Raw genomic sequence first — 15,216 nt, 5'->3', positions numbered from 1 at the left:
TTCGCGGCACACGGGAGCACACATATACAATTCCACCAAATGCACACAGAAAAGACACAATGTAATTTACACAAAAAGCAAATGTAAAAGCGAAAACACAATGCAGAGCTAATACCGACTACCGAGCACACGGCAACACTTATACAATTCTACTTCACAGACGGCGCCGACAACACATACCCAAAACCAAGGAAAAGAATACCCTCAAGGATGAGGCGGGCCTGAGGCCGAGACCGGGTCGCGCCTACCCGTCTGGTGATGAGACGCGGAGCGGCGATGGCGCCTCAACTCCGCGGGCCTCGCGGACAGTGTCTGGTAGGGGGTGGGAAAGGGGCCCCCTTGGTCGCACTATCTCAGCGCGGGGGGAAACAGGAGGGGGTTGCTGATGCTCGGGGTATAGAGGATTTTTATTATCCCGCGACGAGCGTCTCCACCTCGGCCAGGTCGCGCTGTCGGCCTCCCAGGGGTGCAGCTCCCTGCACGACGCGAGCACCCCCTCGTCCGCCCTCGCCGCCTCTCCACAGCTCCGTCCCCTCCGTTCCGACTCCAACGCACACGACGACCAGCTCCTTCCACCGCCCGCGAAGTCTTGACTCTCTGTTTCCGACTCTCCTACTCTCCGCCTCTGGACTCTCCTACTCTCCGCCTCTGGACTCTCCTACTCTCCGCCTCTCCGTTCTCTGGACTCTCTGGACTGACGAACACGGTCCTTTTATCAGCCCCGTAGCTTCGCCCTCTCATCTTTGACCCCCTCCCTTCGACCTTTCACCTCGCTCCCCATTGGCCCGAGAAAAAGTGGGCGTGAAGGCTTTTTGATCCATAAATTTGCATATATCGATTGCCCTGGGGGCGGGGCCAATTCGCCCCTCGCTCACCGATTGGACGGCAAAAAGTGGGCGTGTGTCATTTTTGATCCGTTTTTGAAGCACAAAATCCGTGATTTTGTACACGCTGTTCGGCGCGCTCCCTGCACGAGTCCAACACTGGCACCCACAGGCGGCGCAAGAACGGTGGCGATGCGACGGTTGCGAGGTGTGACGGGAAGGTCGTGGCGGTTGTGGTGAAGCGGCGTTGTGGTTGGTGGTTGATGTTGTGGTTGTGGTGGTAATCATGGCGGTTGGTCCAAAATAAAGATAGCAAAAGAAAAATGGCTATCCTGAAGAGTCGCAGCACGCATAAATGACATGTATTCCCACTAGACAACGGGTTTGGGCCTAACTACACATGTACTTACCGAGATACCTCACCTACGGGACCTGAATGGTGGTTTGCGAATTTGGTAACCACAACACTACCCCCTCCCCTTTTTACAGACTCGTCCCGAGTCGTCAAATTTTCGTGTGCCATCATGTGTAGTTTTCCCCTAGTACATTTTACCTACGGATCCCTGAGTGCGACATTCATGGTATTCGTGTCCCCAAAATAAATAACCTGAGGGCTGCGTAACTACCTAAACAAACTCACTCACACGGACGACTTAAATAAAATTGCCGGCGCTAGACATACATGCCGGGGGCGCACTCATATTTACAGTACATCTTAACCTTAACTTACAAATTTTACACTAAACCATGGCCCAGGATCATTGAACTCTGCAAAAGAAAAGCAGTTAGCAGGGAGCCAGGCTGCCCGCATGCAGTCTCTGGCTCAAACAATGCAGGTGACAGGGAACGTGGCTGGCTGCTCACACGCAGTCCAAGGCCTTCCCTTTTTAACTGAACGCAGTGAACCACAACGGTGCATGGGCTGCACAAACGCAGTCTCCGTGCCAGCTCAAGTGGCACACGCAATGAGCACAACGAATGGATGCATGAACGGTTTGAACTGAATGCAGTGAACCACAACGGTGCATGGGCTGCACAAATGCAGTCTCCGTGCCAGCTCAAGTGGCACACGCAATGAACACTACAAATGGATGGGTGAATGGATGGACGCAAACACGGTGCACGGGCCGCCACTGCAGGCCCGTGTTGTAGCTGCCAACAGGGCAGTTCTCGCAGCTTGCAAACTGTTGCTTTCTGATCCTGGCGCACATGGAAATGAACAGGGGGGGGCAAAGCAAAAATTGAACGGGGCTGGTGAACATGGGCAGTGGGCATGGCATGGCAAAGGCAGCAGGCAAACTCAGCCCGCAGAAGAAGGCCGCTGCAGGCAAACACAGCCCGCAGAACCAGGCCGTTGCAGGCAAACACAGCCCGCAGATGAACTGGCCGGCACAGGCCTTGAAGTACCACAGCTGCAGATGAAGCTGGCCAGCTTTTGCCGTCAGTGGAAGTTGGTGGAGGGAGTGCGGTGGTGCTGGCCACTTGGAAGGCGGGCTCGGACCCTACCTACCTGTCTCCCTCCCACCTATCGCCTTTGCCTGTCACTGTACATACCCACTCCCTTAATTTGTCAAACCCCAATTTAGCCCCAACTTATTTTTTTTTTTTTTTACTTTTATGTTTACTTCCCCTCTATAAATCGTCCCCTAACCCCCTTTATCGTCCTTGTTCGGCTAACCTATCCTGTCACCTAGCCTACTCCCAACCCCTACGTTCCCTTCCCGGAGGGGAACAAGGGAGAGCTAACGTCCTGTGTCGAGGCCCAACGAAGCCTCAGAATGGCCTCCCCAGAGTTCGGCGATCTATAACCAAAGTGGGTCCAGCGGCCCACAACGACAGCGAGGGGATGGATGGTGCGGAGGGGTACACTTCCTAATCTACCCTATCCATTTAACTGTTAAACTACCCCGGGGCTTTCAACAAGCGCCTCTCGCTTAAAGTATTGGTTCTAACAACCCAGATTCCCGTCGCCTGTGTTGGTGTCCTCACAATTTCGGGCCTCGCCCCCCAATTTTCTCTCCGTGCCCTCACACGGTCTCCTGGCTGGGACACGTGGCTCCCTTTGGCAGGCACGACCCTCTGCCGAATCTCCCGCTATGGCACCCCGGGCACTACACTGCCTCCGAGCCTACCAGCTCCCTAACACCGGGGAGTGCCCCCCATGGCACCTCCCCTGAAACGCACACGTGGCAGGCTGGCTTCCTAGGCCCCTTTCCGAGGGTCACCCGTGCCCACAACACTGCCCACGCGGCTAATGGCGCCCCGGGCCCCCGCACCAAGCAGGCGCACCCGTGCCCACTACGCTATCCCGGCCCCCCATGGGCCCTTGGCCTACCACGGCCGACTAGCCTGGTGCCCGGGGTACCCACTCAGCGATACTCACCTTTCGCAGCCACGCTCCCAAGCCCGTCAACAGGGCTCCTGCACCCCTCCAAATGGGTCTCGAGCCTACTTTCCCACCAACAGCAAAACGACCTCCATTTTTCAATTTGACTAACCCAGCTAACTCACTTTACTCTGACCCCGGGGTCCCTTGGGCGGGAGTCACTCCTCCCCCCAATCACTCATCGCACCATGCATTCCCCATTCGCTCCATTCACACAGACCCGCTGGCCTCACTCACTCATCATGTACTCGCCTCACAACTCTTCAATACACACACCGCTGAACTCTGCCATCCTTCTAACTGCACCCCCTAACTAACTCGTGCTCCCACGTCGTCCCTTAAACTACAGCACGTTCCTTTTAACACTACGTAGCTGAACTACGTCCCCGCTACACATTCACTGCCTGTCACTGTCTCAAATGTCATTTTATTTCCCAACCTAAAGCTCACTAAATCCCTCTACCTAATCCATTCCACGGACTCCATGAGGACTTACCCCTGCCCCATGAAGTCGGTCTAACTAAGCTAACCCTTCCCCCTAACTAGTTTTCATCCTGTGCCCAGGTCAAGGGGGTCTTCCACCCCTTGCCCAGGAATCCTTTGCACCCGAAAGTGAGGCTTGTTTTTTTTTTTTTTTTTTCCATGCGCAGCACCTGCGCGGCAACTCAGAGCTCGCGCACTTTGCACCTGCCCGTGACGTCATGCAGCTGCACGTTTTCCTCGTCCCTCCTTGGACGGGACCATCCGGCAGAGATACCCCTCCTGCCGGATTCCAACCCCACGTGCAGCCATGACGTCACCGTGCGCATAAAAAAAAACAAGCCCCACGTCTCGAGGGGTTCCCCACGCGAACACATGTGCTTTGCCCGTTGGAGCTGAACACACACGATCGCGTGGAGAACCCGTCCGGTCCAAATCCATTTACCTGCCTAAACTTTGTCCGTCCGCGGGATCGGCAAATCCACCGCGTGCGTTTCCGGACCGGGACTTCACTCTCGCAAGCGAGCACGTGGCGGTCTCGTGCGTTGCACAGCACGAACCGCGTGCTCACTGCTGGGTGAACCCGGCACGGTCCCCGAAACAACTACAGCCGCTACCCGGCTTTCGTTCCTCCCATGTCGCCGTCGTCGCCTCCATTCTACCCACGCACACCTCCGTGTTACGACGCACACAGTCCACTCCATCACATTCACACCGGGAGACGCGGCTGCGTGCTCCCACATGCCCACCGACATCTCCCTTACATACCGCTCTCTCACACACACGGTCTCCCTTGCACACAGCGACCTTGCACACGGCCGTTCACTCACGCGTGCGGGGGCACTCACCCGCGGTGCCTCACTCGCACTCCGTGCCTCATCCACACACGCGGGGGCACTCACCCGCGGTGCCTCATCCACACACCGTCCCTCGCTCACACACGCGGGGGCACTCAACCGCGGTGCCTCATCCACACACGCGCGGGCACTCACGCCTTGCACCACACACACAGGGACAACCACACTGGGGATTCGTGTCCCCACAAGGGTCTCCGGGGCCTCTATACCCCCCAAGCTCTCCGTGCACCTGTCCACAGCACTCGTCCCCTCAACCTCGCAAAGCACGACCGAACTCACCTGGTCGTGACTCGCCTCAAGGGGGCATACTCCCTCCCCTCGTTCCTGGAGGAGGCCATCCAGCTGCTCGCACTGGGTCTCTACACGCTCCGCGAGCTCACCCCCATTGTCCTCCACTACCTCCGTGTGTGTGTGCGCGTCACTTACCCCGTCTTCATCGTGTTTTTGGTCTCTGCTTCTTTCTGGCGTCTTTCCCTTATCTTTATGTAGGTCAACCTTGCTTTCTCTTTAAGTCGCTCCCGTCCTTCCCTGTTTTTCACTCCTTGCTCTTTCACGATCTCCGCGTACCTCATCCTTGCTCTCCGTATTAATTGTTCTTTTCTCTCTCTCGCAATTACTTTCACCTCGTCTCTTGTCTCCCGAATTACTTTTTCCTTACCCGCCTCCACCGCGGGCCTGTCAGCCGTTGCACCCCCTTCCAGCTCGTTTGTTCCGGCACGTGGAGTCGCCATTTTAAGTTCCCTGCTCACGGCCTTCATGCCCGCCTGCAGGCATCGGCCCATGTTCTGCGTCTCACCCCGTAGTTCTTTCATTTCTTTTTTCATTTGCTTGCCCATGCTTTTCATTTCGTTTATAAATTCATTTACGTTTGCATCCATTTTCGCTGTCATTGCCGCCAGCATGGCGAATAGCTGGGCCATGTCGGGTGCGCTTGGGTGAGCCGTTTCGGCAAGGGTCGGCGGGTTTTGGTGGAGAGGGGGGGGGGGAGGTGTCATACACCGCGGCCGCTGCCGCTCCTATTTCGGGCTCTGGGTTCAGTTGGGCGAGTCCGTGTTCCTGCACAATCAACATTTCCTGCTCGGGGATTCCATCCTGGACCATGGATTCTACACATTCTACATCCATTTCTAATACCCCCGGCTCCCGCTCGCCTTGAGACGCCATCTTGCTTCTCTTAAAGGGTTAATTTCGCTCGCTCGTAATTTGGAGGGAATCGGGGGTCGCTTCTCTCACCCCTGGACCGATTCCCGTGAATTTAGCTGGAGACAGGAGAGCCCGTTTTCCTGTTCTCCAATACCAGTGCCGCGAGGAGGGCGATGAATTTGTATCGCACGACCTGACACCAGTGTTGCGGTATTCGCGCCCGCCGGCGTGCTGACGGCCACGTAACTCGAATCGCGGCACGTCGCCCACCGGACGGACAATCCAGTCGTGACCCTCTCGGACTAACGCCGGGAACCAGTCACGGGTGGACCTTTCAGTCTCACCGCGATCGAGCCAATCAGCCCCCGCGTGGGATAGGGTTGCTCGCCAAATTCGACCTACCTAAGTACCCACGCGGAGGGTAGACCGGGCGACCGCACCTCGCCGCAGGTCGACTTCGGACACGGGCCACTTAAGCGACCCGTTCCATACTATCAGAATAACCGAGCGGTGTTATCGTCGACCTCGACGGTTCGATTAATTATCGGGCGTATTCAGCCCACTACCAACCCTTTACGTGAAGCAAGATGGGGATTCAATAGAGGAAAAGACGAAGCGAAGCGGGAAACAGTTCAACACAAAGCACATTTATTCGCGGCACACGGGAGCACACATATACAATTCCACCAAATGCACACAGAAAAGACACAATGTAATTTACACAAAAAGCAAATGTAAAAGCGAAAACACAATGCAGAGCTAATACCGACTACCGAGCACACGGCAACACTTATACAATTTTACTTCACAGACGGCGCCGACAACACATACCCAAAACCAAGGAAAAGAATACCCTCAAGGATGAGGCCGGCCTGAGGCCGAGACCGGGTCGCGCCTACCCGTCTGGTGATGAGACGCGGAGTGGCGATGGCGCCTCAACTCCGCGGGACTCGCGGACAGTGTCTGGTAGGGGGTGGGAAAGGGGCCCCCTTGGTCGCACTATCTCAGCGCGGGGGGAAACAGGAGGGGGTTGCTGATGCTCGGGGTATAGAGGATTTTTATTATCCCGCGACGAGCGTCTCCACCTCGGCCAGGTCGCGCTGTCGGCCTCCCAGGGGTGCAGCTCCCTGCACGACGCGAGCACCCCCTCGTCCGCCCTCGCCGCCTCTCCACAGCTCCGTCCCCTCCGTTCCGACTCCAACGCACACGACGACCAGCTCCTTCCACCGCCTGCGAAGTCTTGACTCTCTGTTTCCGACTCTCCTACTCTCCTACTCTCCGCCTCTGGACTCTCCTACTCTCCTACTCTCCGCCTCTGGACTCTCCTACTCTCCGCCTCTCCGTTCTCTGGACTCTCTGGACTGACGAACACGGTCCTTTTATCAGCCCCGTAGCTTCGCCCTCTCATCTTTGACCCCCTCCCTTCGACCTTTCACCTCGCTCCCCATTGGCCCGAGAAAAAGTGGGCGTGAAGGCTTTTTGATCCATAAATTTGCATATATCGATTGCCCTGGGGGCGGGGCCAATTCGCCCCTCGCTCACCGATTGGACGGCAAAAAGTGGGCGTGTGTCGTTTTTGATCCGTTTTTGAAGCACAAAATCCGTGATTTTGTACACGCTGTTCGGCGCGCGCCCTGCACGAGTCCAACACTGGCACCCACAGGCGGCGCAAGAACGGTGGCGATGCGACGGTTGCGAGGTGTGACGGGAAGGTCGTGGCGGTTGTGGTGAAGCGGCGTTGTGGTTGGTGGTTGATGTTGTGGTTGTGGTGGTAATCATGGCGGTTGGTCCAAAATAAAGATAGCAAAAGAAAAACGGCTATCTTGAAGAGTCGCAGCACGCATAAATGACATGTATTCCCACTAGAAAACGGGTTTGGGCCTAACTACACATGTACTTACCGAGATACCTCACCTAAGGGACCTGAATGGTGGTTTGCGAATTTGGTAACCACAACAATATATTGTTACGGCTGTGGAAATTTGCAAACCACCATCCAGGTCCCGTCGGTGAGGTATCTCGAAGTACATGTGTAGTTAGCCCCAAACCCGTTGTTTAAAGTGAATAAATGTGATTCATTCGGGCTGCGACGCTTTGAGTCAGTCGTTTTTCTTTCTCTATCTTTTATTTCAAATAAAACCCAACGAGGACGTTCGGTGGGCTTTTCGCACCATTCTTCTCCGCGCTTGGTGTGAGGGGAGAGAAGCGAGGGGAGGGCTGCTGGCGCTCGATTGGTGGATGCGCGGTGTGATGCGGCCAGGGAGGAGGAACGCCCTTCTTCGAGACCTTTCTCGAAGCGCCTCGAAGGGGGGTGGAGCAAAGAACGGGGCGGAGCAACAGGGCGGATCTCCGAGGATATAAAAGTCGGAGACGGGGGAAGCAGTTTGGTAGATGCTCTTGCTTGGTAGATGCTCTTGCTTGGTGGATGCTCTTGCTCGGTGGATATACTTGCTTCGTGGTTGCAATCGTATTCCGGCTCGCTCGTCCTGGTGGCCGCTGACCGGGTCTTTTGTGGGGCGGTTGTAAGACCCCGCTGGCGGGAAGGAGCTTCCGCCATTCCCCTCTCCCGACTTCGGGCATCCACGTCCCCCCCCTATCCGCGCTGGGATAGCGCCGAACACTTGGTCCGTGGCGTCGAGTGGCCGACATGTGCAGGCGCGAGGCACGCCGGAGAGGCCTCGCCTATCACGCTCGGGCATGGAGTCGCGGCCAGGCGGGACAATGTCGACGGACGTCGGAGAGGGACTCGACACGCTCAGGGAAGTCGCGACTTCCATTTCTTTTGGGTTCTGTGTAAACGTGTGTGTGTGGCGCCAGTCTGGTGAAGTAAAATAGTATGTGTTCTGTGTAGTAAATCATATTCGGTTGTAGCTCTGCATCGTTCTTTGCTTGTGTTTCTTTATGGTGATTGTAAATACGTATATTGCTTTTATTGTATCCCTGTGACTGTAATATACGTGCCTTCCGTGCTTCCGTATTAAATATGCTTGAACCAAATGTTCCCGTTTCACTGCGTCCTTTCCTTCGTTTGAATCTCCATCTTGCTTCACGTATCGGGTTCGTCGTGGGCTTAATACGCCCGATAATTAATCGGAACCATCGAGGCTGACGATAACACCGCTCGGTTATCCCGATAGCACGGAACGGACCGCTTAAGCGGCCCGTGTCCGGAGTCGCTCTGCGGCAAGGTGCGATCGCCCGGTTTACCATCCGCGTGGGTACTTAGGTAGGTCGAGTTTGGCGAACAACCCTATCCCACGCGGGTGGCCGATTGGCATGATCGTGGTGAGGCCGGAAGGCCCACCCGTGACTAGCTCCCGGCGTTAGTCCGAGAGGGTCACGACAGAACTGTCCGTCCGGTGGGCGACGTGCCGCGATTCGAGTCACGTGGCCGTTCGCACGCCGGCGGGCACGAGTTCGCGACAATGGTGTCAGAGAGCAGGAAAACAAACTCTCCTGTCTCCAGCTAAATTCATGGGAATCGGTCCAGGTGTGAGAGGAGCGACCCCCGATTCCCTCCAAATTACGAGCGATTAAAATTCACCCCTTCCGAGAAATAAGATGGAGTCTCAAGGCGAGCGGGAGCCGGGGGTATAAGAAATGGATTTAGAATGTGTAGAATCCATGGCCCAGGATGAGATCCCCATGCAGGAAATGCTTGTTGTGCAGGACGAACTCCCCCAACTAAACGCAGAACCCGAAATGGGCGCGGCAGCGGCCGCGGCATATGACGCCTCCCCTCCCCCTCTCCACCAAAGCCCCCGATCCTCGTCGAGTCGGCTCAGCCGAGTGCACTCGACATGGCGCAGTTATTTGCAATGCTGGCGGAAATGAATAACGGATTAAACAACAAGATGGATGGAAATGCGCAACAAATGAACAAAATGAAAAACAACATGAAGGAAGAAATGAAAGAACTGCGGGGTGCGACGCAGAACATGGGCCGAAGCCTGCAGGCGGGCATGAAGGCAATAGCAGTGGAGCTCAAAATGGCGATGCCACGTGTGGGAGCGAACGAGCTGGGAGGGGGTGCAACGGCTGTCAGGCCCGCAGTGGAGGCGGGTAAGGACAAATTAATTCGGGAGACGTGTTGGGCGAGGGTCGTGATGGGAAAAGTGACAGTGACCGAGAGGGAAAAATTAAATGGGGAGACCGAAACGTGTGAGACGAGACACGAGGTGACGACAAAAGAAATAAAAATAATGGAGACAAGGGAGACACGGGAGATAGAGGGTGAATTGGACGGGGGTAAAGATGCGCGCGCGCGCGCGCGCACACACACACACACACACACACACACACACACACACACACACACACACACACACACACACACACACACACACACACACACACACACACACACACACACACACACACACACACACACACACACGGAGGTAGTGGATGATAATGGGGGTGAGCTCGCAGAACGTGTAGGGACCCGGTGCGAGCAGTTGGATAGCCTCCTTCGGGAATGGAGGGAGCCGCTATGCTCCCTTGAAGCGACTCACGACCAGGTGGGTTCGGTCGTGCTTCACGGAGTTGAAGGGACGGGTGCTGCGAACAGGTGCACGGAGAGCTTGGGGGGTATAGAGGCCCCGGAACCCCTTGTGGGGACACGAATCCCCAGTGTGGTTGTCCCGGTGTGTGTGGTGCAAGGTGCGAGTGCGTCCCCGTGTGTGGAAGCGATCCCGTGTGTGAGTGGTGTGGTGGTAAGTGTGCCGAGGTGCGTGCTTCCCAGCATGCCGTGTGTGGATGAGGCACCGCGTGTGAGTGTCACCACGTGTACGAGTGAACGGCCGTGTGTAAGAGAACGGTATGAGAGGGATATGTCGGTCGGCATGCGGGAGCACGCAGCCGCGTCTCCCGGTGTGAATGTGATGGAGTGGTGTGTGAGCGTCGTGACACGCAGATGTGCGTGGTTTTAATGGTGACGACGGCGACAGAGAGACAAAAGCCGAGTAGCGGCCGTAGCTGTTTTGGAAACCGTGCCGGGTTCACCCAGCACCGAGCGCGAGGTTCGGGCCGTGCAACGCACGAGGCCGCCACGTGCTCGCTTGCGGGAGTGAAGCCCAGTCCGGAAACGCCAGCGGTGGATTTGCCGATCCCACGGACGGACAAAGTTTAGGCAGGATTTCGAATTTGGACCGGACGGATTCTCCACGCGGGTGTGTGTGTTCAGCTCCAACGGGCAGAGCACATGCGTTCGCGTGGGGAACCCCTCGAGACGTGGGGTTTGTGGTTTTTTATGCACCGGGTGACGTCATGGCTGCGTGTATGGTTGGAATCCGGCAGGGGTGTGAATCCCTGCCGGATGGTACCGTCCAAGAGGGACGAGGGACGCGAACAGCTGTCATGACGTCACGCTAAAGGTGCGCGGCTGTGAATTGCCACGCTGGTGCGCAGGTTGCGAGTTACCGCGCTGGTTCTGCGCAATAAATAAAAAAGCAAGCCTCGCTTTCGGGTGAACAGGATTCCTGGGCAAGGGGTGGAAGACCCCCTGGCCTGGGCACAGGGACACGAGTTAGAGGGAAGGGTTAGCTTAGTTAGACCAGCTCCATGGGGCAGGGGTAAGTCCTCATGGGGCCCGTGGAATGGATTAGTTAGAGGGTTTTAGTTGAGCTTTAGGTTGGAAAATGGATAGATGGTAATAATTTAGAAGACAGTGACAGACTTTGGATGTGTAGAGGGGACGTAGCTTAGCTACGTAGTGTTAAAAGGAACGTGCTGTAGTTTAAGGGACGACGTGGGAGAACGAGTTAGTTAGGGGAGGTAGTTAGAAGGATGGCAGGATTCAGCGAGGTGTGTGTTGAAGGGTTGTGAAGTGGAAACGTGTACTTGGTGAGTGAGTGAGGCCAGCGGGTCTGTGTGAGTGGAGCGAATGGGGAATGCATGGTGCAATGAGTGATTGGGAGGAGGAGTGACTCCCGCCCAAGGGACCCCGGGGTCAGTGTAGAGTGAGTTAGCTGGGTTAGTTAAATTCACAAAATGGAGGTCGTTTTGTTGTTGGTGGGAATGTAGGCTCGATACCCATTTGGAGGGGTGCAGGAGCCCTGTTGACGGGCTGGGAGCGTGGCTGCGAAAGGTGAGTATCGCTGAGTGGGTACCCCGGGCACCAGGCCAGTCGGCCGTAGTAGGCCAAGGGCCCATGGGGGGCCGGGATAGCGTAGTGGGCATGGGTGCGCCCGCATGGTGCGGGGGCCCGGGGTGCCATTAGCCGCGTGGGCAGTGTTGCGGGCACGGGTGACCCTCGGAACGGGGCCCGGAAAGCCAGCCTGCCACGTGAGCGTTTCAGGGGAGTCGCCAGAGAGGGCACTCCCCGGTGTTTAGGGAGCTGGTAGGCTTGGAGGCAGTGTAGTGCCCGGGGGTGCCATCGTAGGAGAATCGGCAGAGGGTAGTGCCTGCCAAGGGAGCCACATGTCCCAGCCATGAAACCGTGTGAGGGCACGGAAAGAAAATTGGGGGGCGACGCCCGAAATTGTAAGAACATCAACACAGGCGACGGGAATCTGGGTTGTTAGAACCAATAGTTTAAGCGCGAGGCATTCGTTGAAAGCCCCGGGGTAGTTTAACAGTTAAATGGATAGGGTAGATTAGGAGGTGTACCCCTCTGCACCATCCATCCCTTCGCTCTCGTTGTGGGCCGCTAGACCCACTTTGTGTTATAGATCGCTGAAGTCTGGGGAGGCCATCCTGAGGCTTTGTTGGGCCTCGACACAGGACGCTAGCTCTCCCTCATTCCCCTCCGGGAAGGGAACGTAGGTGTTGGGAGTAGGCTACGTGACAGGATAGGTTAGCCGAACAAGGACGATAAAGGGGGTTAGGGGACGATTTATAGTGGGGAAGTAAAAAGAAAAAGAAAAAGAAAAAAATAAGTGGGGGCTAAATTGGGTTTTTTACAAATTAAGGGAGTGGGTATGGACAGTGACAGGCAAAGGCGATAGGTTGGGAGGGAGACCGCAGGGTAGGTCCGAGCCCGCCTTCCGAGTGGCCGGCACCACCGCACTCCCTCCACCAACCTCCACTGAACGGCAAAGGCTGGCCAGCTTCATCAGCTGGCTGTGTTGCTGCAAGGCCTGTGCTGGCCCACTTCATCTGCCGGCTGTTTTGCTGTGAGGCCTGTACCGGCCGGATCGTCTGCAGCTGTTTTCTGCAAGGCCTGTGCCGGCCAGATCATCTGCCGGCTGTTTGCTACAGCGGCCTTGTCATGCCATGCCTTGCCTGCCTGCTTTTGCCACCCATGCCTACTGCCCTCGTCATTTTGCCCCGTTCAAGTTTGCTTTGCCCCCCCTGTTTATTTCCATGCGCGCCAGGATCCGCGAGCAACAGTATGCAAGCTGCAAGAACTGTCCTGTTGGCAGCTACAACACGGGCCTGCAGTGGCGGCCTGTGCGCCGGTTCTCTGTTGACTCTTCTTTTTCCTGCAGAGTTCATTGATCCTGGGCCATGGTTTCGTGTAAAATTTGTAAGGTTAAGATGTACTGTACATATGAGTGTGCCCCCGGCATGTCTGTCTAGCGCCGGCAATTTTATTTCAGTCGTCCATGTGAGTGGGTTTGTTTAGTTAGTGACTCAGCCCTCAGGTTATTTATTTTGGGGACACGAATACCATGAATGTCGCACTCAGGGATCCGTAGGTAAAACGGACTAGGGGAGAACTACACATGATGGCACACGAGAATTTGACGACTCGGGACGAGGCTGTAAAAAGGGGAGGGGGTAGTGTTACGGTTGTGGAAATTCGCAAACCACCATCCAGGTCCCGTAGGTGAGGTATCTCTTAAGTACATGTGTAGTTAGCCTCAAACCTGTTGTTTAAAGTGAATAAATGTGATTCATTCGGGCTGCGATGTTTTGAGTCAGTCGTTTTTCTTTCTCTATCTTTTATTTCAAATAAAACCCAACGAGGACGCTCGGTGGGCTTTTCGCGCCATTCTTCTCCGCACTTGGTCTGAGGGCAGAGAAGCGAGGGGAGGGCAGCTGGGGCTTGATTGGTGGATGCGCGGTGTGACGCGGCCAGGGAGGAGGAACGCCCCTCTTCGAGACCTTTCTCGAAGCGCCTCAAAGGGGGGGTGGAGCAAAGAACGGGGCGGAGCAACAGGGCGGAGCTCCGAGGATATAAAAGTTGGAGACAGGGGAAGCAGTTTGGTAGATGATCTTGCTTGGTGGATGCTCTTGCTCGGTGGATATACTTGCTTCGTGGTTGCTCTCGTCTTCCGGCTCGCTCGTCCTGCTGGCCGCTGGCCGGGTCTTTTGTGGGGCAGTTGTAAGACCCCGCTGGCGGGAAGGAGCGTCCGCCATTCCCCTCTCCCGACTTCGGGCATCCACGTTTCCCCCCCCCCCATCCGCGCTGGGATAGCACCGAACACTTGGTCCGTGGCGTCGAGTGGCCAATAAGTGCAGGCGCAAGGCACGCCGGAGAGGCCTCGCCGACCACGGTCGGGCACGGAGTCGCGGCCAGGCGGGACCACGTCGACGGATGTCGGGGAGGGACTCGACACACTCAGGGAAGTCGTGACTTCCATTTCTTTTGGGTTCTGTGTAAACGTGTGTGTGTGTGTGGCGCCAGTCTGGTGAAGTAAAATTGTATAAGTGTTCTGTGTAGTAAATCATATTCGGTTGTAGCTCTGCATCGTTCCTTGCTTGTGTTTCTTCATGGTGATTGTAAATACGTGTATTGCTTTTATTGTATCCCTGTGACTGTAATATACGTGCCTTCCGTGCTTCGTATTAAATGTGCTGTCCGATTGTTCCCCGTTTCACTGCGTCCTTTCCTTCGTTTGAATCTCCATCTTGGTTCACGTAAAGGGTTCGTCGTGGGCTTAATACGCCCGATAATTAATCGGAACCATCGAGGCCAACGATAACACCGCTCGGTTATCCCGATAGCACGGAACGGACCGCTTAAGCGACCCGTGTCCGGAGTCGACCTGCGGCGAGGTGCGATCGCCCGGTTTACCATCCGCGTGGGTACTTAGGTAGGTCGAGTTTGGCGAACAACCCTATCCCACGCGGGTGGCCGATTAGCACGATCGTGCTGAGGCCGAAAGGCCCACCCGTGACTAGCTCCTGGCGTTAGTCCGAGAGGGTCACGACAGAATTGGCCGTCCGGTGGGCGATGTGCCGCGATTCGAGTCACATGGACGTTCGCACGCCGGCGGGCACGAATTCGCAACAATATATATTATATATATATATATATATATATATATATATATATATATATATATATATATATATATATATATCTTCTTCCTCTTTCGGCTTGCTCCCGTTAGGAGTCGCCACAGCGGACCAACTGTCTCCATTTCGCTCTATCCTCCACATCTTCCATTGACACTCCAACCACCCGCATGTCCGCCCTCACCGCATCCATGAACCTCTTCTTTGGCCTTCCTATTCTCCTCCTGCCTGGCGGCTCCATCTTCAACATCCTTCTCCCGATATACTCCGTTTCCCTCCTGTGCACATGTCCAAACCATCTCAATCTCGCCTCTCTCACTTTGTTTCCAAACCGTCCTAC

Source organism: Eptatretus burgeri, chromosome 12 (genome assembly GCF_056783735.1).
Source record: "Eptatretus burgeri isolate ZD-2024b chromosome 12, Ebu_testis_v1, whole genome shotgun sequence".
In the NCBI taxonomy this organism is placed as follows: domain Eukaryota; kingdom Metazoa; phylum Chordata; class Myxini; order Myxiniformes; family Myxinidae; genus Eptatretus; species Eptatretus burgeri.
Note: the sequence above shows the minus strand (reverse complement) of the source record.